Source organism: Triticum aestivum, chromosome 1D (assembly GCF_018294505.1).
Source record: "Triticum aestivum cultivar Chinese Spring chromosome 1D, IWGSC CS RefSeq v2.1, whole genome shotgun sequence".
Classification (NCBI taxonomy): domain Eukaryota; kingdom Viridiplantae; phylum Streptophyta; class Magnoliopsida; order Poales; family Poaceae; genus Triticum; species Triticum aestivum.
The window spans coordinates 146,528,327-146,549,455 of record NC_057796.1 but is presented as its reverse complement, the minus strand read 5'-3'; the positions used below and the strand labels follow the sequence as shown (position 1 = coordinate 146,549,455).

The 21,129-nt window shown below is 46.8% G+C and overlaps 1 long non-coding RNA gene across 1 annotated transcript; it reads left to right on the top strand.

Moving 5' to 3' along the window:
• Positions 1-16,994: 16,994 nt before the first annotated feature.
• LOC123180802 (uncharacterized) lies at positions 16,995-18,307 on the top strand. Its single transcript, XR_006491238.1, has 2 exons — positions 16,995-17,305; positions 17,707-18,307. It is a non-coding gene; the product is annotated as an uncharacterized lncRNA (long non-coding RNA).
• The last annotated feature ends 2,822 nt before the right edge of the window (positions 18,308-21,129 follow it).

Here is a 21,129-nt window from a genome sequence, read left to right as displayed (position 1 = left end):
GTGTCGGGGCATAGCTCTGATGGAGTCCGTCTACGGCATTCGGACCGGGCGTGGTTAGGTTTGTCACGTCCGAATAGGTAGCCGTCTTCGTGCCTCGAGGCACGTCCTCGCGATCCGTAGATCGAGCTTGTATGTCCTGCTCTACTATCCAGGGTTTGCCGGAGGTCGTATGTGTGACCCCGAACTCTTCCGTCTCTATTTTTACGAGACGGTGGGGCAGGCTGCTGTTCGGCCTGAGTTGCCGCTTTGTCTTGGCCGCGGGGTGGCCGGTCAGCCGCCCTGTCTCGACCACGCGGTGGTCGTTCCGCATTACGCGAGGGAGATGTGTGCTCCAGTGCTTCCTCGTCGAATTGAGGTAGCAGTCTGCGTTTCGGGTAGCTCTTAGCTGGGCGCTTGAGGTCGTATTCTTCCGCTCTCAGGACGTCAGACCATCTGTCGACGAGCAGATCTTGTTCAGCTTGAAGCTGCTACTGTTTCTTTTTCAGGCTCCTTGCAGTGGCTATGAGTTGGAGCTTAAAGCGCTCCTTCTCCAGAGGGTCCTCAGGCACGATGAAATCTTCGTTGCCGAGGGTTGTCTCCTCTTCGGAGGGTGGACGATAACTATCGTCCCCCGAGTAATCTTCTATGGCCTGCTCATCAGGGTTGTCTTGCCTGTCGTCATGTTCCTCCTATTCGGATGCAGCACCGATAGGGTCTTCATTGTTTTCGGTGTCGCCCGGAGTGCTATTTCTCTGGTACCAGTGTTGCTATCTTTTGAGCGGCGAGGCTTAGAACGGCGTTTGAGGCGCCGACGCTTGGACTGCGTTTCAGAAGGTTTATTCTTATCTGGCTCTTCTTTGTCGTCGCCAGATCCTTTGGGTGTATCAACCATGTATACGTCGTACGAAGAGGTGGTCGTCCAATGTCCAGTGAATGGCGGGTCTTGGCCTTGCTCATTGTCGGCATCGTCGTCCATACCGGTGATGTCTTCGGAGCCATAGTCAAGCACGTCGGTTAAGTCGTCGATAGTGGCTATGAAGTGGGTGGCGGGTGGGAAGCGAAATTCCTCGTTGTCTGCCTTTAGCTCAAACCGAATATAGTTCGGCTGCGAGTCTTCCTCCAAGGACAAGTTCTTCAAAGAATTTAGTACGTCATCCAAAGGCGAATGCTGGAAGATGTCTGCGGCGCTAAATTCGAAAATCGATAACCGATCTAGCTCGGTGTCCGCAGGCGCGCTTGATCCGGAACGTGTAGCCGGAGACGAGTCCGGAGTTCCATTGACGCCAGCATTGCAGGATGTCGAGTCCGTGTGCGGCTTCAACGCCGCGGACTTTATGGCCTCGGAGGGGATGATCTGCTTCGGTACTGAGGCCGTTGCAGCAACAGGATCCATCTCCTAGGTGTGCTCTGATGACAGATTTAAGTCATGTTCATCGGAGGAAGGGGGAGCGGTCGCCGCGGTTCCAAATCCCTCGAAGATCAAGTCTCCACGGATATCTGCGACGTTGTTCAAGCTTCCGAACCTGACCTGGTGGCCAGGGGCGTAACTATCGATCTGCTCCAGATGGCCAAGCGAGTTGGCCCGTAGTGCGAAGCCGCCGAATACGAAGATCTGTCCGGGGAGGAAGGTTTCTCCCTGGACCACGTCATTACTGACGATTGAAGGGGCCATCAAACCTTTCGTCGACGGCACAGTGGAACTCTCAATGAAAGCACCAATGTCGGAGTCAAAACTGGCGGATCTCGGGTAGGGGGTCCCGAACTGTGCGTCTAGGATCGATGGTAACAGGAGACGGGGGACACGATGTTTGCCCAAGTTCGGGCCCTCTCTATGGAGGTAATACCCTACTTCCTGCTTGATTGATCTTGATGAATATGAGTGTTACAAGAGTTGATCTACCACAAGATCATAATGGGTAAACCCTAGAAGTCTAGCCTATGTGAATATGGTAATGAGTATCCCCTATCCGGACTATGCTCTCCGGTTTATATAGGCACCGGAGAGATCTAGGGTTACATGGGGTCGGTTACATAGGAGGAAATCTTCATAATCGGTCGCCTAGCTTGCCTTCCACGCCAAGTAGAGTCCAATCCGGACACGAGTACAGTCTTCGGTCTTTATGTCCTCATAGCCCATCAGTCCGGCCCAGTAGATAACAGGCCGGATGCCCGAGGACCCCTTAGTCCAGGACTCCCTCAATGACGACAAGTGTTTTTTGTTATTTTTTGCACGACTTCTCTGCTTCTTCAACGTGTAATTTCCGTCTTTTACAATTCGACTAGCTTATCCCATGCCATGCAAGACGCTATGTCTGGGAGAAGATGGGTTTTGAAGATCATGAAAGCATGGAGACAAAGATAATTCAACTAAGGACCCATCATGGTTATGATTTTGCTGTAAATCTATACAATTCTGTGAACTCATCCAATTTTGGTTGCCTGAATTGGGAAGCCCTTTGCAAGGCGCATGATTTTCATGAGGGTATGCTTCTCACCTTCGATCATGGTGATCCTGACATCGACGAAAATAATATGACCATTTGGGTCCTTGTTGACACGCTTCCAGTTCTACCGCTGTGTGAGTTTCTCAAACATATTTATTAAATAATTTATATTGTTTATTTCAAAATATTTGATAGCTTATTTCCATTGACAGCTTATTTTCCTTCTTCAAAAATGTATGGAAAATGGTAGACAGAACCTACTACTACAATGATGAAGCACAATTAACTTATAAGGAGAAAGATGGTCTTATCGCATTTTTTACTAATCTTGAGAATTACAATAGCCATTATCAAACTCCTCCACATTATGGTCAATATGTGCCACTAGTGCACGTGTTGAACTACGGTAACATCAATGGAGATAGCATGGTAAGATTTTCTACTATTACGACATCCGTGCATCTTTTGCATAAATTCTTCTAAAACTAAACTACATTGCTAACTACAAAGTTATTACTATGTTTTTTAACATAAAATCCTGATGGATTGTGTGCCTCATCTGATGTTGCCGAGAGGTCGCGTTGATGTTATGAGCTTACGGCCACCACGGCCAGGTCAGCCGCAGTATCCACATCACTCCTGTCCATACCAGATTTCTAAAAGCGAGGAAGCCATGATAATAAATGATTTCAAAAAATGTTTGAACCATCGTAGAGAGCTACTTGGAAGCAACATTGTGCGTCGGCCAAGACTTGGAGACAGGATGATCTCCGTTCTTTATTATGGAGAGTCAATTTTCCTTAATGGAGAGTCAATGCCTATCTTGTTTTATGATATTTTACCTAATAGAGGGTAGAGTAGGTCCTATGAGAGGAGTAGGTCATAGCTAGAATGTGTTATTATGTGCTACAATGTGTTAGAGTTGATGATGATGAGGAGGAGTTGTGATTATGACTAGTGACCAACTTGTTATATGATGTCTCATTGACAAACATTGTTTGGTGGTGATGACAAGTGGTAATGAATATGCTATTTAAACAGACTAGTTCATGATGAGTTGTTATTGTATAAAAGATATATCTGTTTAAACATGTACAGCACCAAAATGCTAAAAAAACATAAATTTTAGCAGTGGCGCGGGCCAAAATATTACCAGCAGCGCTCATTTACCAGTAGCGCTTTCCAGTGCCGCGCTACTAGTATCTGAACTTACCAGTACCGCTGGCCTAAACAAGCGCTACTGCTAGCTGTAGCGCTGGCGCCCGCGCTACTGGTAGCTCAAAAACCAGCGCTACTGGTAAGGTTTTCCCTAGTAGTGGTTTGCGATGATGGATGCATCAAACACGGTTCAGATTTTAGTTGCGTGTGCGATGCAGGGCATATGGTTCAGTTCAATTAGCTGTTTGGGATGAGGAGGAACAAAAGAAACGAGCATCCAGATGAAGGTGTGTGCGATATACAGCATACGGTTCACTAGCATGAACTGTGTGTGATTAGGCAACACAATGGAAACAGTTGAACTGAATAAGATGTGTGTGATACGCGGCAAACAGGTCCGTAATTAGAAATGTGTGTGAAGACCAATAATAACACAAACGATTGCTGCTAATAAGTCGTGTGATTTGCTCTGTCTACAGAAGAATAACTTGTATATATATAACTGAAATAAACATCCAATTACATAAGTGACTATACAGATCATTCGCACACACCTCAGTAAACAATTGCATGCATTCTAAAGTAGGAGAAACAATCGTCTAGTCATTTACTTCTTGTGACGCTCCCGCCACTGCTCTGTGGCTCGATCCCTCATCTGGGGCAGGAAGAAGACACTTCCTCGTGTCAACGATCCACCTGTACATCTCGTAGCTTGTGTACGCGTCCTTGGCCGCGTACTTGACATATTGTTCATCCAGTCTCTCGTGCCACACACTGTGCGAGGCATTCTTGTCCTTCTTGCTCTCATTCTTCATCTTCATGTAGTAGGGGTCGATGATGGCCGAGGCAAGGTCAACCAGGGAGTTCAGTTTGTTTTTGTCGCTGCCCTAGACCTTGTAGTGGTGCTGGGTGTTGACAATATTCGGGCATTTCAAGCCCGAAACCTTGAGCGCTGTTAGATCATTGGTGGTGTCCACCGTAGCGAAACTGTAGTCGGAGCTGTTGATAAACCTGGAGAAACGCTCGAAAGGCCTTATGGCAAGGTGGTAGTGGTAGACGAGGACGTCATGTCGCATGCATAACTGGGCAACGGCAACCTTTTGATCGTGCCCGGCACGACCGATGGTGTACTCGAGGTCGAAGCCGACCACTTGGTACTTGTCCTCGGCAAGGAATTGCTCCATAGTTTGGATGGAGCTCTCCACCGAGACATGATTGTTCATGTACACCACCGAGAGGGCCTTCCCCCTCACGTGGGTGTCCACTACGTGATGCGTGGTGAACTGCCCGCCGTTGTCGTCGTCGGCCGCTAGGAGCGCCATTGGAACCGCTGGATGTCCTCTCTGTATGTGTCGTCGTGGGTGTGCTTATTGTGTCGTGTGACGTGAGAGATAAAGGTAAATGGCCGCAGGAATAAATGGGGGCCGGGCGGCCTGGATTCTCCGCGCGTCCGCATGGCAGTTTTTGCAGTGGTTAACTGCATTGTCGCACCGCGCTCGGCGCAACCGCATGCACACGAACGTGCGTGATCGTGCGCCGACCCCAAACACTGGTAGAGCACCCGGAGGGACGCGAGAGCAGAGCGCGCCGCGGCCGCCTGAACCGCAAGCAACCACACGCATAGAGCAGTTGAACACGCAGGAAATGGTCGCCTACAAGCCGGCCGACAGTTGCGTCGCTGCGTAGAGAGTTGTCGTGTGCTACTACCTCCGTCTAGTCTATAGTCCCCTTTATATTCTGTGCCATACTTTGCCCTCAAATTTAACCAACAAATTGTTAATGCATGTTATAAAAATTATATAATTGGAAACTATGTTCAAATACGAATCCAACTATATAATCTTTGGCGACATGCATTCATATTTTATTAGTTAAATCATACTTATAAATCAAGACGGGGGTATAGTTGGTAACTAAATCGCAAACGCTTTTTTATTAACCGTATGTGTACGTGGCCTTTCGTCATCCTCTCACACATCTTGTCACCCCGCTGCCACAGACGGCTTATAGCGCAAGCTTGCGCAGCGCGCGGGGGCGTTCTTTTGGCCAAACGGTGGCGCCAATGAATCGTCGGTGAGCCCGTTCCCGCGCAAGCTTCCCGCCCGACTCAGTGAGATCCCCCAAAATCCCAATGCTTACCGGCCTGCTATATAAACCCTCACGGCCGGTGAGTCCCGCGTCGCATTTTCCCCTCCCTCCCTGTAGCTTATCTCGTCTGCTTCTCCCACAATCGCCAATGGCACCGGTCCGTCGTCGTCGCTCAGCAACTCCACCGTCATCAGAGGACATCTCTAGCTGGGAGGCTACACCGTGGCAGCAGCGCAGTCCCGGGCATAGTGTAGTGCGCGTGGCGTCCCTGTTGGGTGTGTGCGAAACACTCACCACACGCTCCGCCGCCGCTGCCCGTCGGCAGCTGTTGCCGGCCGTCGTTGCCGCCACACCACCGTTGAAAGCCAGGGCCATCGCCTGCTCCGCCTCCACTGCCCGAAGGCGGGAGGTGGCCGTCGTGGCCGCCACCCCACTGCCGGCCACCGTGGCCATCACCCGCTCCACCACCGCGGCCCAATGGCGGGAGGTGATGGTCGTGGCCGCCACCCCATCGCCGGCCGCCGTGGACGCCAGCCCACTGTCGACCGCTGGGGTCATCACCCGCTCCGCCACCGCCGCCCGAAGGCGGGAGGCGGAGGTGGATGCTCGCACGTGCGTCAGCGACCTTGCGCGCTACACCGAGTTCCTGCGGGAGGAGGAGGAGCGCCTCGTCGAGCACACAAAGAGCCTTACCACCGCCGTGGCCGCGGCACATGCCGCCTCAGAGGCGAGGAATCAGGAGATCTACGAGGAGAACCACTGCTTCGAGAGGGGTCGTCTGGAGTGGCAGAGGGCATTCGAGGTGAGCGTCGCTGAAGCTGCACCAGCGGCAGACACCGTATTGCAGTTGTCCAGCTCGTTAGTAGGCTACTCCTCCTCTGCTTCTTACTGAGCGCGCTCGGCAGAGGAGAGGCAGCCGAAAGTAGTACAAAGCCCCTCCGTAGTAGTAGTAGTATTTAGGGGCTATTTTGTTCAGTTCATCTAACTATAGATGTGGTGGAACTGTACAACGTACTTAAAATTAACTAGTATATATAGTTGAACTAGCTATTTCAGTACGTGGTTGACAACAATTGAGAAAAAGTTTGGTCCGTTCAGCTGTCGAGTTGAACTGTTTGTATAAATTAAGAACGATTACTTAATCTATGAATGAAATCTATGCTTAATTACTGAATTTTAGTTGCAAAAATTAGATACTGGTAGTGATTTTTAGCTTCATATTTTGACAAATCGCAGTGTTACAAGGTTGACAAATGGCAATGTTACTAGATCAACAAATGTCAATCTTTCCAGTTTGACAAATGGCAACATACCCAATATGACATATGCAAATCTTATCAAATTGTTTGTAAGTGGTTGCACATGGGTCATCTAAAAGAACCGTTTGCGTTGAAGAGATGCATAAATCCTACTCTCACTTTGCATACGGGTGTTTTATCTAAAATGTTTGCGATCAAGTGCTGCACAAATCCTGCTCGGCACATTTTCCCTTGGCTTCCTGGCGAAGCTGTCGGTTTGCATACGGGTGTTCTAACTAAAACGTTTGCGATGCGTGTTTTATATTTAAAAACCATTGACGTTTTTTTCAAAAGAAAATCGTTTGACAAGTCTGTACATTAAGAGAGAAAAATGCAAGTTCGCTCAAACCATATCTTTCATTTAATCATACTGCGAATTTATATTCATATGATCGAGATACAGTATTAAACCCAAGAAAAAAAATTATTTCCGGCGGCGGCGGAGGCGGCGTGCCGCGCCGTCGTTGTCGTTGTCGTCCTTCGGGACGCCGTTGTTGAAGTCTTCAATGCAACACCGAATGTTCTTCACTTGTAAATCACACATCATGTCATCGCGTGATCGACGTGCGGGGCGCGGGAGGACGGCAACTGGCGGCGCTGAGAGGTAGCGGTCGACGGCGGTGTCCCATGCCGCCGAGGGGGGCGCGCGCATGGGCACGGGTGCGGCGGGTGCGTCCAAACGCATGGGGACCGACACCGCGGTGGTGGAGGGGCACGCACGGGCACGGGCGCTGGTGCTGGCATGTACACGAGCTCACGCGGGTCCGCGGAGACCTCGCTGACGCCCGCGGCTTCCAGCTCTGCGATAGTGCTCGGCGACCAGCCCGTCAATGCTACGGGGATGGTGGCTGGCGCGGGGATGGGAGCTGGGACGGGAGCGGGGGCAGCAACCGCCGTGGCCAGCTCGTTCTGGGCCATGTCCATGAGGCCCCATTCCTCCTTATTTTCTATCTCCTCCGGCTCGGAGTCGACTTCACCAAACATGAAGACTAGTAGCAGATGATCCTTCTGCGCCATGGTGTTGGTGGAGATCTGCGGGAGGGAGGGGAATGGGAGGCGAACAGTAAGGCCACCCGTATTAAGCAGCGGCTCGGGCGCCATTAATGGAGAGAAAGGGGGGCGGCCATGGAAGTCAAAGGGCTCGCTTCCCAGTGAGCATGCGCAGCGTATAGCTTGCACGCTTCCCGGTGAGCCTGTGCATTGGAGGACAGCTTGCACGCCTCTCGGTCAGCCTGCGCACCGGACTACGCTCGCACGCTTCCCGTTCACTCAAGGTCAAGCAGCTGTCGCACGGCACCTCCTATAGCCATTAAAACCAAGACACGTGGCGTTAGGTGAATGGTTAAAAGAACGCACACGGTTTGAATTATACAAACGTTTGAGATATTAAAGTGGCAGCTATTTTTTTCAAAATGCCTTTGTTGGTTGTTATTCGAGTGCGCCTTCTCTCAAAATGGACACGAAAAATACCACAGCATGTCGGGTGCCATTCCATGATAGCATGCCAAGTTTCATGAATTTCAGACGAGTTTTGGATTTACTAGAATTTAAAAACAAAGTATCTCAACGTTTTGCCGGCATTCAACGTCGCCTTGTTGTTTGAAATTCATTCTCATTTCTTGCATGGGACCTAAGCATGCACCCATGGACACATATTTAATTTTTCAACCATTTTATATGCACTGGAGCATGTGCATGTAGTTCAAATTTAAATTATGCACATAAATGCATTGAAAACTCAGTTAATGCATAAAAATACCCAAACGAACCCCGAAAAATCACAACAATTGACACAACACTCATGTTGTTCTATGTTGACAAGAGAAAAAATTTGAAAGCAATAAGAGGCAATGGATATCGTTTCGTCCCCAAAGATGGGACGTTCCCTACCGAAACCATCATGCTTGTTGTGAGAAGCTCTGGTTTGTGAGAAGCATATACCCAAACCTGCCCCAAATGGGACAAATTTTTTACCACGGCATGTTGATGCCGCTCCATGATAGCATGCCAAGTTTCATGAATTTCAGACGAGTTTTGGATTTACTAGAATTTAAAAACAAGGTATCTCAATGTTTGCGGCCGAGTGAAGGTGGCAGGGTGTTTGACATTCATTCCCATTTCTTGCATGTGACCTAAGCATGCAACCAAGGACACATATTTGAATTTTCAACCAATTTATATGCACTAGAGCATGTGCATGTAGTTCAAATTTGAATTATGCACATGAATGCATTGAAAACTCAATTAATGCATAAAAATGTCCAAACGAACCCCGAAAAATCCCCAAAATAGACACAACACTCCTGTTGTTCTACGTTGACACGAGAATTTTTTTAAAAGTAATAAGAGGCAATGGATATCGTTTCGTCCCCAAAGGTGGGACATTACCTACCGAAACCATCATGCTTGTTATGAGAAGCTCTGGTTTGTGAGAAGCATATACCCAAACCTGCCCCAAATGGGACGAAAATTTTACCACGGCACGTTGATGCCGCTCCATGATAGCATGCCAAGTTTCATGAATCTCAGACGAGTTTTGGATTTACTAGAATTTAAAAACAAGGTATCTCAATGTTTGCGGCCGAGTGACGGTGGCAGGGTGTTTGACATTCATTCCCATTTCTTGCATTGGACCTAAGCATGCAACCAAGGACACATATTTGAATTTTCAACCAATTTATATGCATTAGAGCATGTGCATGTAGTTCAAATTTGAATTATGCACATAAATGCATTGAAAACTCAATTAATGCATCAAAATGTCCAAACGAACCCCGAAAAATCCCCAAAATTGACACAACACTCCTGTTGTTCTATGTTGACACTAGGAAAAAATTGAAATCGAGAAGAGGCAATGGATATCGTTTCGTCCAGAAAGGTGAAACGTTCCCTACCGAAACCATCAGGCTTGTTGTGAGAAGCTCTGGTTTGTGAGAAGCATATCCCCAAACCTGCTCCAAATGGGACAAAAAATTTACCACGGCATGTTGATGCCGCTCCATGACAGCATGCCAAGTTTCATGAATTTCAGACGAGCTTTGGATTTACTAGAATTTAAAAACCAGGCATCTCAATGTTTGCGGCCGAGTGACGGTGGCAGGGTGTTTGACATTCATTCCCATTTCTTGCATGGGACCTAAGCATGCAACCAAGGACACAGATTTGAATTTTCAACCAATTTATATGCTTTAGAGAATGTGCCTGTAGTTCAAATTTGAATTATGCACATGAATGCATAGAAAACTCAGTTAATGTATAAAAATGTCCAAGCGAACCCCGAAAAATCCCAAAAATTAACACAACACTCCTGTTGTTCTATGTTGACACTAGGAAAAAAATTAAAATCGAGAAGAGACAACGAATATCGTTTCGTCCAGAAAGATGAAACTTTCCCTACCGAAACCATCACACTTGTTGTGAGAAGCTCTGGTTTATAAGAAGCTTATACTCAAATTTGCCCCAATTGGGACAAAATTTTTACCACGACATGTTGATGCTGCTCCATGATAGCCTGCCAAGTTTCATGAATTTCGGACGACTTTTGGATTTACTAGAACTAGCAAAGTGGCCCGCACATATGTGCAGGCTAGTATGGAAGAAAGTTTGTTTGAAAAAAGAAAATATTAAGTTTTTTTGTCCATTGATTGTGAAGTGGTTTTTTCGGCACAAGAGGAATTCTCCTTTCATGTTTTGGAAAATACCAAGAGGGCGCGTTCATGTAGAATAGTGCAGGAGTGACGTGTGGTCGGGCTATCATGTTTTTATTGTGGGTATGGCTTGTCATGGAATGTCGACTTATTTGGACTAAACGACACATCACACCATAATAATTTCGTTCATGTTAAATATATGTATGATATTTTTACGGAGAGTCTCATATTCTTAAATTTGATTCCCAATATGACACATTTGTATATGTGAGGGATTTTTAGTCATATGAATAATGTACTGAATGTTTTAACGGAAAATTATGTAATTTGGGCTAAACACACGTATATGCACTATATACTTAAAGTTGTTTTTTTGTCCTGGTATGATATAATTAATTGGTTCGAGCCCAACACGCTTAAGCAGATTTACACCACTGCTTAGTGCTCACACACCCTTCTCTCTCACTCTACGCTTAAAAAAGAATATTTCTCTCACTCACAGTCTCACACACACCTTCACACTCTCACATTTTTCTCTTGCCTGATGCCCCGATCCCCTTTCTTCTTTCCTTCTTCCATCCGCTCACTCCAAAATTGCTGCCACCGGATGAGCCGTCCCCAATAGTTTTCCCTCTTGATTTGTTGCCTTGAGCCTGCTCCTCCTCAGCTGCAGGCATCCCCGCAGCTCAACTCGTTGTTGCGGCCACAGCCCACAGGGGTGTCTGTCTACAGCGGCTTGTCTCTTGGGCCGGTAAACAGCGACGGATGTGTAGCAGGGTCCGAGGAGCATCTGCGGAAGGGAGGAGGCGAGATCGTCGATCTGCACGGTGTCGTTTCCCTCGGCGTCCGTGCAGGTGATGTGGGCGTGGATCTCGTCTCCAGCAGCAGCATGGATCCAGCTTGAGTATGAGGATGCTGGCGATGTTGTCTTCCCAAGCGCGCGAGCCATCCGCATGGTCGTTGTTCCCACTCGAGGCAGCCCAACACATCATCACCATCCTCCACAACGTCAGTATTCTTCGACCTACAGGTCCCTCTTTTTTGCTTTTCCTGTCTTATCATATTTTTTGCTTAACCTTTCCTCAGTGTGTATGATTGTATACCAATATAATGTAATTGAGGTACTATCTGTTAGTGAATAATCTTAATTTTCTTCTGTACCCTCCAATTTTTTCTGGGCTTTGCGACTGGCATAGGTAGTGTTAGGCTGCCGTACCCCAATTCATATTCAACAAATTTAGTAGTATAATCACTGTATTGAGTTGGTATAGTTTAGTAGTATTTCCCAAAGACAAATTAGTTTTTAATAATTGAATAGTCAAATAGGTCTGACCGAATTGTACATATACAAAATATAATGATAGACGAATGCCCTGACTATTGGGTTGTACTCCATCATATGTCGATATAGAATGTCGATGTTTGGTATTTATTAACTATTTTCATCATATGGATCTTGATGCACATTTCCAGTACTTCTGCAGAGTAGTAGACCAATTCCGTCCTTCCATACCATGTTTAAATCTCTGATTGTGTCAGCCCTCTCTCAAATCTTCACTTGTGACTTTTTTACTTGTCTTCTTGTGTCTCTCTTCTTCCTACGCAATATCATAAATTTAACTATTATTTATGAATTCTGTATCTTCAAATGTAACAGTGATCCATAATACTGAAAATCATTGAATAATGTAGATGAAAGTATTTTATTGTTCACTAAAATTTCCAAGCACATAACATACATGCACCAGTATGCTAGTTTTGCTAGTAAATTAATTGGCTCAAGAGGTGCATATAAACTTGCATGCAGAGAACTTGCATGCACATGTATGCTAGATTTGCTAGTAAATTAATTGGTTTCAGAGGTGCATCTGAGACATAGTACTACCAGACTGCCAGTGCATCCCCAATTGATAAAGAATACAAAGTCAGTGGTTAAATGATAATACCTCACCATTAGTATCTTGGATGGTTGACTCATGAATCATCATTTGAATCACTGATACATCATTTTCTTCCTCTTCAAACTATGAGATAGAATACCATAATTTGGAACATCAAATAGAACACTTGGGTTTATCTTGAAAACCATATATTATGTTGAAAGTATACACTTTTCACCTCATTGTTGAATTTCTTTTATTTGATAACTCTTTTGAATTTCTTGTTGCTAGGACTTTTGACATGTGTACAGTTTTCTTCAGTCTTTATCTGAATCATCTTCCACTGTGATTACAGCTAAATCTGTAGATTGAATGTTGGGTACTTCCTTTTCATATTGATTTCAACAGAATACCTCCTCATTGTGTACTTTGTTTTTTGCACCAAATTTTTTTAGTTATTTCAAAAAGCTTTTCCTTTCAAATCCTGTTTACATCTTCTTTGTCTCTCTTTGTGTGTTCTCTGAAATAATTTTTTTGACTCCACCTGCATGTTTACTTCTTCTTTTTATCCTCAATAGAAGTTTCTTGTTAGATGATGTAGAGTTTTTCTTTTCAAGCACATTTTTCTTCTCTCCTCTAGTTGCAATCTTGTAGGAACGATTGCCCTATAAAAAGAAATCATTTTTACATTATTAAAAAAACATGTTTTAATATCATTTAACAATAGGTTGTAAATAGTTAATGCATATACAGCGAGAAAATGTTTTGGGTGTATTGCCTCACATGAAGTTCAATTTCTTTAACAGTTTATTTGCTATTTCTAGATCAATCTTTCTAACATATTTTTTTTAGATATTTTGCTTGACCGAGAAGTTTTTTGTTAGATGATGTAGATCCTTTCTTTCCAAACATATTCTTCTTCTCACTTTCTCCTGCATTCTTGTAGTGGCTCTTGCCCTGTTAAATGGAAATCTTGTTGGTGATACTTTTAAGAAATTATACCGTATTTATGATAATAAAACCGTTACTTAATTGCAATCCTCATTATCTCACTTTCGAATAACAGAATTTGAAGAACCTTCTGTAACTTGGCTTTCCAGCATGCGTCATAAAGAGCATATTCTCATTATAAGTTTATAAACCATTTGAACATACTGTAATGTGCACGAACATACCTCTTCAACTATTTTGTTTAAATGTTTGTCTCAAGCCTCTCATGAAGTTCAAAAGGGAAGCTCACTTTGAAATTTTCCATTCATACTTACAGTTTCCTTGAATTTAACTTTAGTCAGAATGTGTGTTTTACCATAAAGGTTTTGAATTGAATCCATCGTTCTTTAGCATGGTATGCACAAGTGTTGCCTAAAAGTCTCTCCGTAGCCTCATTAAACATCAGAAATGTTGTTGTTATTGTATCATTGCTTACCTTGAGTTTAAGTAGATACCTAATGTGATAACTGGCAATGCTACTAAAAAATAGTACCAAAGATGCTCACCGTAGGACGACGTTTTCGGCTACTTCATGACGTGAATTGCAAATATAGTTATGATTTACCTTTCTTGTGGCAGAAAAGCAAAGTTTGCATTCCATGTACCAGAAACCTTTTGTCGGTTATAATCTCATAAGTTTTTGCTTTCCTTGAGCACACAAATTCCTCCGAAGTCAAGAAAAAGCATATCAGATTAGATAAAATAACAAATTAGAGATGGTAAGTATATTTCATGAGCAAGGTTATAGGAAAACCTTTGTTTTAAGATCAACATATCACAGTTCTATAATTTAATGCTTTTCCATACTACCTAACTTTGAAGGTCCTGATTATGTAGATGGAGTACTATTTAATTTTTGCTTCTATTTCTGGAGGTATAAAACTTAATATACTACCTGCAAATTAGTTGTGAGGATAGTGTTGATCACCTTGTGTAACAATCTTGAAGATCATGAGTGTGAGGATAGTGTTGATCACCTTGTGTTACAATGTTGAAGATCATGAGTGCCTCTAATCTGTAGCGGCTGGATTTGAATGTTTTTTATGTGTATGTGAGTATGTCGATTAATAGGCGGGTAGTCATTTTACTGATCTTGTATGTACTGCTAGGAAAGATGAGTGATTAGTTACTTAATAATTACCTTGTTGGATTTCATATTTGATCCACCTTGTGAGTTAGCATGTCAAAACTCTTTAGATGAGCATTGCCTTGAGTATCGAAGTACTGTTGATCCATTATTCAATGTTCAGTAACAAATTCATCAATTTCATATACAAGAATCATGCAAATTATCTAAGTTTGTGAAGCTGATACACACTGGAGGTAGTTTGGTCTCTTATTATGTGCACATTGTACTTACTGGGGGTGGTTTGATTGCTCGACAGAGCCGATAACAATCTAGGAGTATCAACAGAGGATATTGGGCCGCTTGCAACTATTGGAGGAAGATGATGTCCAAGCGTCAATCGCTAGAGGAAGACTGTTATGGCTGGTTTAGCTAGTGTTATGGCCGGTTTAGCTAGGCCCACCGGGCAATCTTAGCCCACAAGTTATCTTAGGTTAATTCTTATGCAAGTTATCTTAGGTTAATTCTTATGCAAGTTATCTAGGTTATAAATATAGGCTGTAAGACTCTTTTTGGAATTAAGCAATAAGAATATTATTATCTCTATTGCCCGGCTCCCACAGGAGCCGGAACCCTAGCCGCCTCTAACCCTAGCCGCCGCCGCCATCCTCCTCCCACGCGACGGTGCCCAGCCGCCGGCGCGCCCGCTCATCGCCGCGCCCTCCTCCATCCTTCCCCTACAACCTACGAAGCAGGTCCGGTAGGACCCCTGGTTCTACCAGTTTGGTATCCAGAGACTCGGGTTCGATCATGTCGTCATCAACACCCACGCCGCCGCTGCCCATCATCACCACCGCCCCGATGACCACTGCCGGGTCCCCAACGCCGCCGGCCCCGATCACCTCCGCGCCGCCGGCCCCCGTCACTTCCGCGCCGCCGACAACCTCCGTCTTCACGCCGGAGGAGATGACCAGCACCCTGCGGGACCTCGTGACGGCTGTCCAGGGCATCTCCCTGTACTTGGCCGGCCCGCACACCACCCCGCTGGCTGCGCTTCCCGCCTACAGCCACCCGGCGACACACTGGCCGATCCAGAACGCGTCGGGCCCGAGCGGGACGCCCTTGCTGCCGTTCCAGGCGGGCTACACCGGCGGGCCCCCGCCGCTGCTGCATCTGCCCTGGTACTCGGTACCCGCGGCGATCGCTGGGGCCCATCCGTCGCTCCAGCCGCCGCCCGCCCCAGCGCCGTCCTGGCCGCAGTGGCCCGCGCCGGTTCTCGCAGCGCCACCCGCGCCTTTCGCGCCCGCCCCAGCGCCGCAGTGGCCGCACTGGCCCGCGCCGGCCCCAGCTGCGCCGCCCGCGCCGGTCCAACTCCCACCGCCACCGCCCAGCTCCAGACTGGGCCAGTCCACACCGGGAGGCCTTCCGATCCAGCAGGTCCGGTTTCCGCCGTCCCCGTCCCCAATCCCGGCCTGGCTAACCGGGACGTCGCCACCACCAGTTTACACAGAGGCCGGGGACCCACCGGTACCCACGCTGCAGTCTGGGGCCTTGTCCGGCTCCGCGGGGGCCTACGACGGTCTCCCCACCATTGACCGGGCGCCGTCATCATCGCTGCTCCGCACCGCCGAGCCGGTCGGCCATGGCGCGCCGACCCAGAAGCCGCCACGGTTCGCCAAGATCGACTTCGCCACTTATGACTTGGGAGCGCTTCCGCGAGCTCTGCCTCCTTCGTTTTGGGCCCCCGATCCGCGGGAGCCGCCTGGAGGAGCTCGGCCGCCTTCCCTTCACCTCCACGGTGCAGGACTACGCCGACCATTTCCAGGCCCTGGCATGCCATGCGTCGGGTGTGACGGCGCAACAGCGGGCCGACCTCTTTGTCGGTGGACTTCCGGATCACATCCGCGTGGACGTGGAGCTTCGGGGACCCCAGGATCTCTAGTCGGCCATGTACTACGCCCGCGCGTTCGAGCGCCGCGCGGTGGCCATCCAGCAGGAGTCACCGTCCCGGACCGCTGGGTCGCTACCCGGGCCGGATTCCGCGCAGGGTCGGCCTGCGCAAGCTTCTGCGGCACCCCTCGCCGCGACCGCGGCGCGCCCGTTCCGCCGGCTCACCTCAGCCGAGCTACTCGAGCGTCGCCGCCAAGGGTTGTGCTTCAACTGCGACGAGCCCTACACGCCCGGCCATGCCTGCCCGCGACTCTTCTACCTGGAGGTTGCAGACTACATTCCGGAGGACGCCGTCGCCGCCGACCTGGCCGCCCCAGCCGTCGAGAAGGTGTTTGACGCTGGTTGATCACCTCGAGGAGTTCCGCAAGCGCTTCCCCACCTTACAGCTCGAGGACGAGCTGTTTGTGCAGGCGGGGAGAAGTGTTATGGCCGGTTTAGCTAGTGTTATGGCCGGTTTAGCTAGGCCCAGCGGGCAATCTTAGCCCACAAGTTATCTTAGGTTAATTCTTATGCAAGTTATCTTAGGTTAATTCTTATGCAAGTTATCTAGGTTATAAATATAGGCTGTAAGACTCTTTTTGGAATTAAGCAATAAGAATATTATTATCTCTATTGCCCGGCTCCCAGAGGAGCCGGAACCCTAGCCGCCTCTAACCCTAGCCGCCGCCGCCATCCTCCTCCCACGCGACGGTGCCCAGCCGCCGGCGCGCCCGCTCATCGCCGCGCCCTCCTCAATCCTTCCCCTACAACCTACGGAGCAGGTCCGGTAGGATCCCTGGTTCTACCAAAGACGATGTTGAAGGTGGGTTCTGATGTGCAGCACGTGTTAACCCTGATTTGATGCTAGCTTGCATGGTTGGTTTTCTCGCCCTGGCACCATTGCTAAGCTAATTGCCAAAGCTCATAAAACACAACCTTGCCTTCTCGCTGTCTCACCTTTCCCCAATTTCTCAAGATAGCAACCACCGCTGGTAGTCGTTCTACTGATTTTGTATGTACTGCTATGAAAGATGCAAGATCAGTTACTTAATAGTTACCTTTTTGGATTGCATATTTGATCCACCTTGTGAGTTAGCATGTCAAAACTCTTTAGATGAGCACTGCCTTGAGTATTGAAGTACTGTTGATCCATTGTTCAATGATATGTAACAAATTCATCAATGCCATATACAAGAATCATGCAGATTATGTAAATTTGTGCAGGTGATACGCCGGAGGTAGTTTGATCTCTTAGTATGTGCACATGGTACTTACTGGGGGTGGTGTGATCGCTTCACAGAGCCGATGACAATCGATGAGTGTCAACAAAGGAGATTTTGGTGCTTGCAACTATTGGAGGAAGATGATGTCTATGTGTCAATCCCTGGAGGAAGATGATGCTGAAGGTGGGCTCTAACATGTGCCACGTGCTGAACTTGATTTGATGCTAGCTCACACGTTTGGTTTTCTTGTGCTGCCACCATTGCTAATCTGATTGCAAAAGCTCATAAAACAGAACCTTGCCTTCTCGCGGTCTCACCTTGCCCCGATCACTCAAGATAGCAAACACCGCCAGCCTGGTACAACATATCTGTCTAAAGTTAGACTTTGTTCCCATGGTGTTGTGGCATCAAAAATTCAGATAATCTATATCTTTCTTAACCCTGCAGTTGTGATCATTTAATTGTAGTTACATGTGTTTCTGTAGAGGCATCCTTCCATTGATGTATAATTGGAATAGTTATTGTGTTCATAGTTCTTTTGGCCGATGGCAGCTATGTATATAGATTTTCTCAAAAGAAATATGCTAAGAGCTGTATCTCAACTGGCTGTTCTTGCACGTACATCTGACATAGCATTTTTGGCCGGTGGCGGCCATGTACAGAGCCGGATCAAACCAACCCATGAAGCTGACATAGTATTTTTGTCGGTGGCAGCCATGTACAGAGTCGGCTCAAACCAACCAATGAAACTAATCGATCTGGACACACATGTGTAGCAAGCAGGTGGATTGATCTTTTAACATTGGTTGCAAACGCACGTACCTAGGAATTGAATTGACAGAACCAATCTGTAGCTAACCATGGCGACGGCTCCGCTGAATCGCTTGTGAGAGAAATTATTAAACATGTATCTATGGGTGGCCGGCGGCTGCCGTGGCTGCTTCCGATCCAAACAGGAGCTTTTAGATTGGACATAGTATGGACGTGTAGGGAATATTAGGTTGCGGGCTATATTTTGTGGCATTGGTGGGTAATTTCTTTAGCTTTAAAATTAATCCAATGGTTTTGGTTTTCTAATCTAATAAAATAACGACCGGATGTTTCTAATTATTGTGGGATTTTAGGCAAATTTTCTTTTTTCTGATGACCCCATCAAGTACTTTTTAATATAAATAGATTACAAAACCAAGTACATCGACGTTTGCCGGAGAGCCATGGTGCCGTGGTGTTCGAAATTCATCCCCGTTTCTTGCATGGGACATAAGCATAAACCCATGGACACATATATGATTTTACAACCCATGTTGGTGCACCGGAGCATGTGCATGTAGTTTAATTTTGAATTGTGCACCTGAAATGGCTAGAAAACCAATTTAATCTATAAAATATCCAAACGAACCCTGAATAATTCCAATTCTTTTACGACACACATATAGTTGCATGTTCACTGCAGATAAAAGATCTAGCAATTCAAACACCGTCCATTGCCGCTATGACCCCATTATATAATTCAAATCAATATGAAAAATTAAGTAGATCCCACACAATTTATTATCACCAACCATGTGAGATGTAGCACAAAATATCCTGGAGCACCGTCGGTGTATAGTACGCCTATGGCTTACACGAGAAGGTGCGTCAACTACAGTCCACATCCGGCGTCTCAAGCACACTAGCTCGCTCCCCAAATATCATTTCACTGTTCAATCATCGCCGGTGAAAGATGGGCACGTGGACCCACGTCGGGAGGGCAACTTCGGTGGTCCACTCCGGCGAGAGCGCGGCCGCAGCCGCCATGCGCGTGCTAACAAGGTGCATGAGCGCGGCTGCAATCTGCGACCGGGCGGCCAAGACAGCCAAAAGGGCCGTTGTTGCTTCTCAGGTGGCGGCAGCAACATCTGCCTCGGGGATAGCAACTGGCGAGAGCGGCACAGCAGCTGTCTGTTCCGCAGCGGCGGCCTTAGCCCTGATGGTGGCCACCCACGACCATGTCGAGGCAGCAACATCCGCAGAAATATCTACCTCCCTGCACCCTCCCCCTTACCAAAAGACACATTTCCCCTGTTTCTGCCTTCCTTTCCAAGTTGAAACCTTCACTCCTTGCTTGCAGCGCCGCCTCCTCGCCGGCGACCCTCCTTCACGCTGCTCGGCCTCGTCCATCCACGCAGATAATCCACACCCGACCCCATCCTCCTCCTTCCACATCCCACATGCCCCGACCGCTGGCGCGACACCTTCCACCCAAATTAACGACCCCTCCACCAAATAAGCGCTGCCCTATGCCATGGTGCACGCAGTATAGCCAGGATCTCAAGGAGCATTTGGCAGCGGAGAAGCAAATCGCGGCCGCACGCGCGGATGAGATAGCGATGGCTGCCATTCGTGCCGACCCCCAGATCTTGGAGGAGCACCTTGGCATTTGGTAGCTACGCCGGTTAAGCATGCTCGGTTTACCCGTTGCGTGTGCTGCTCCTGCCTTTCCTTCACAAATTCTAGTGAATTGTGCTATCTAAATTTACCATGCAATCTGTTACTCTAGTGTATATGTTCTATATGTCGTGCTGTGTGGTGCTCACTTATTAACTATTTTGTTAATTAGTTGTCGTCTTCAGTTAACTGTTTGGTTCAATTCTGCAAATGTGATGTTCAATTCTTCAGACTGCAATTTTGTATTGTCTTTCATGTGAGAAATAAATCGAATTTATCTTTACAAAATACATGAGAAACGAATACAATTGCTATATTTCCAAGTTATCAAGCATGTTTGGTTTGGTTATACATTGTGCTATGTGGTGCTCGGTTAACGTTTGGTTCGTTTGTGTTGTGGTGTTTAATTAACTGTTTGGTTCAATTCTGCAATGCGATGTTCAATAGTTGTGGGTGCATTCTGTTATTGTATACCATGTGAGGTATACATTGAATTTGGCTGTAGTAAATGCATGAGAAACAAATACAATTGTTATATTTCCAAGTTGTTAAGCATGCTTAGTTTGGTTAACTGTCTGAACTTCTATTAGGAGTATGTTATATTGTGCAATGTGGTGCTCAGTTAATGTTTGATTCATTTGTTGTTGTGTTTAGTTAACTGCTTGGTTCAAATCTGCAATGCGATGTTCAATTGTCGTTGGTAGAATTTTGTACTGTTGTGCATGTGGGGAATAAATCGAATTTGGCTGCACTTAATACATGAGAAACATCAAGTGATATATTTCCTAGTTCTTAATCATGCTTGATTTGGATAAATGGGTTTTCCATGTGGCTTGAATTAATCTGATGAATCTGCAATGTGCTTATTTTTCATCAACATATTTTACTGCTAGCATGCGAACCCTTACTTAACCTGATGACTAACTACCTTATATGTGTTGCAGGGAAACAATGGGAAGCACTAAGGTTTACAATCGAGGTTAGAACGTGCATGGTC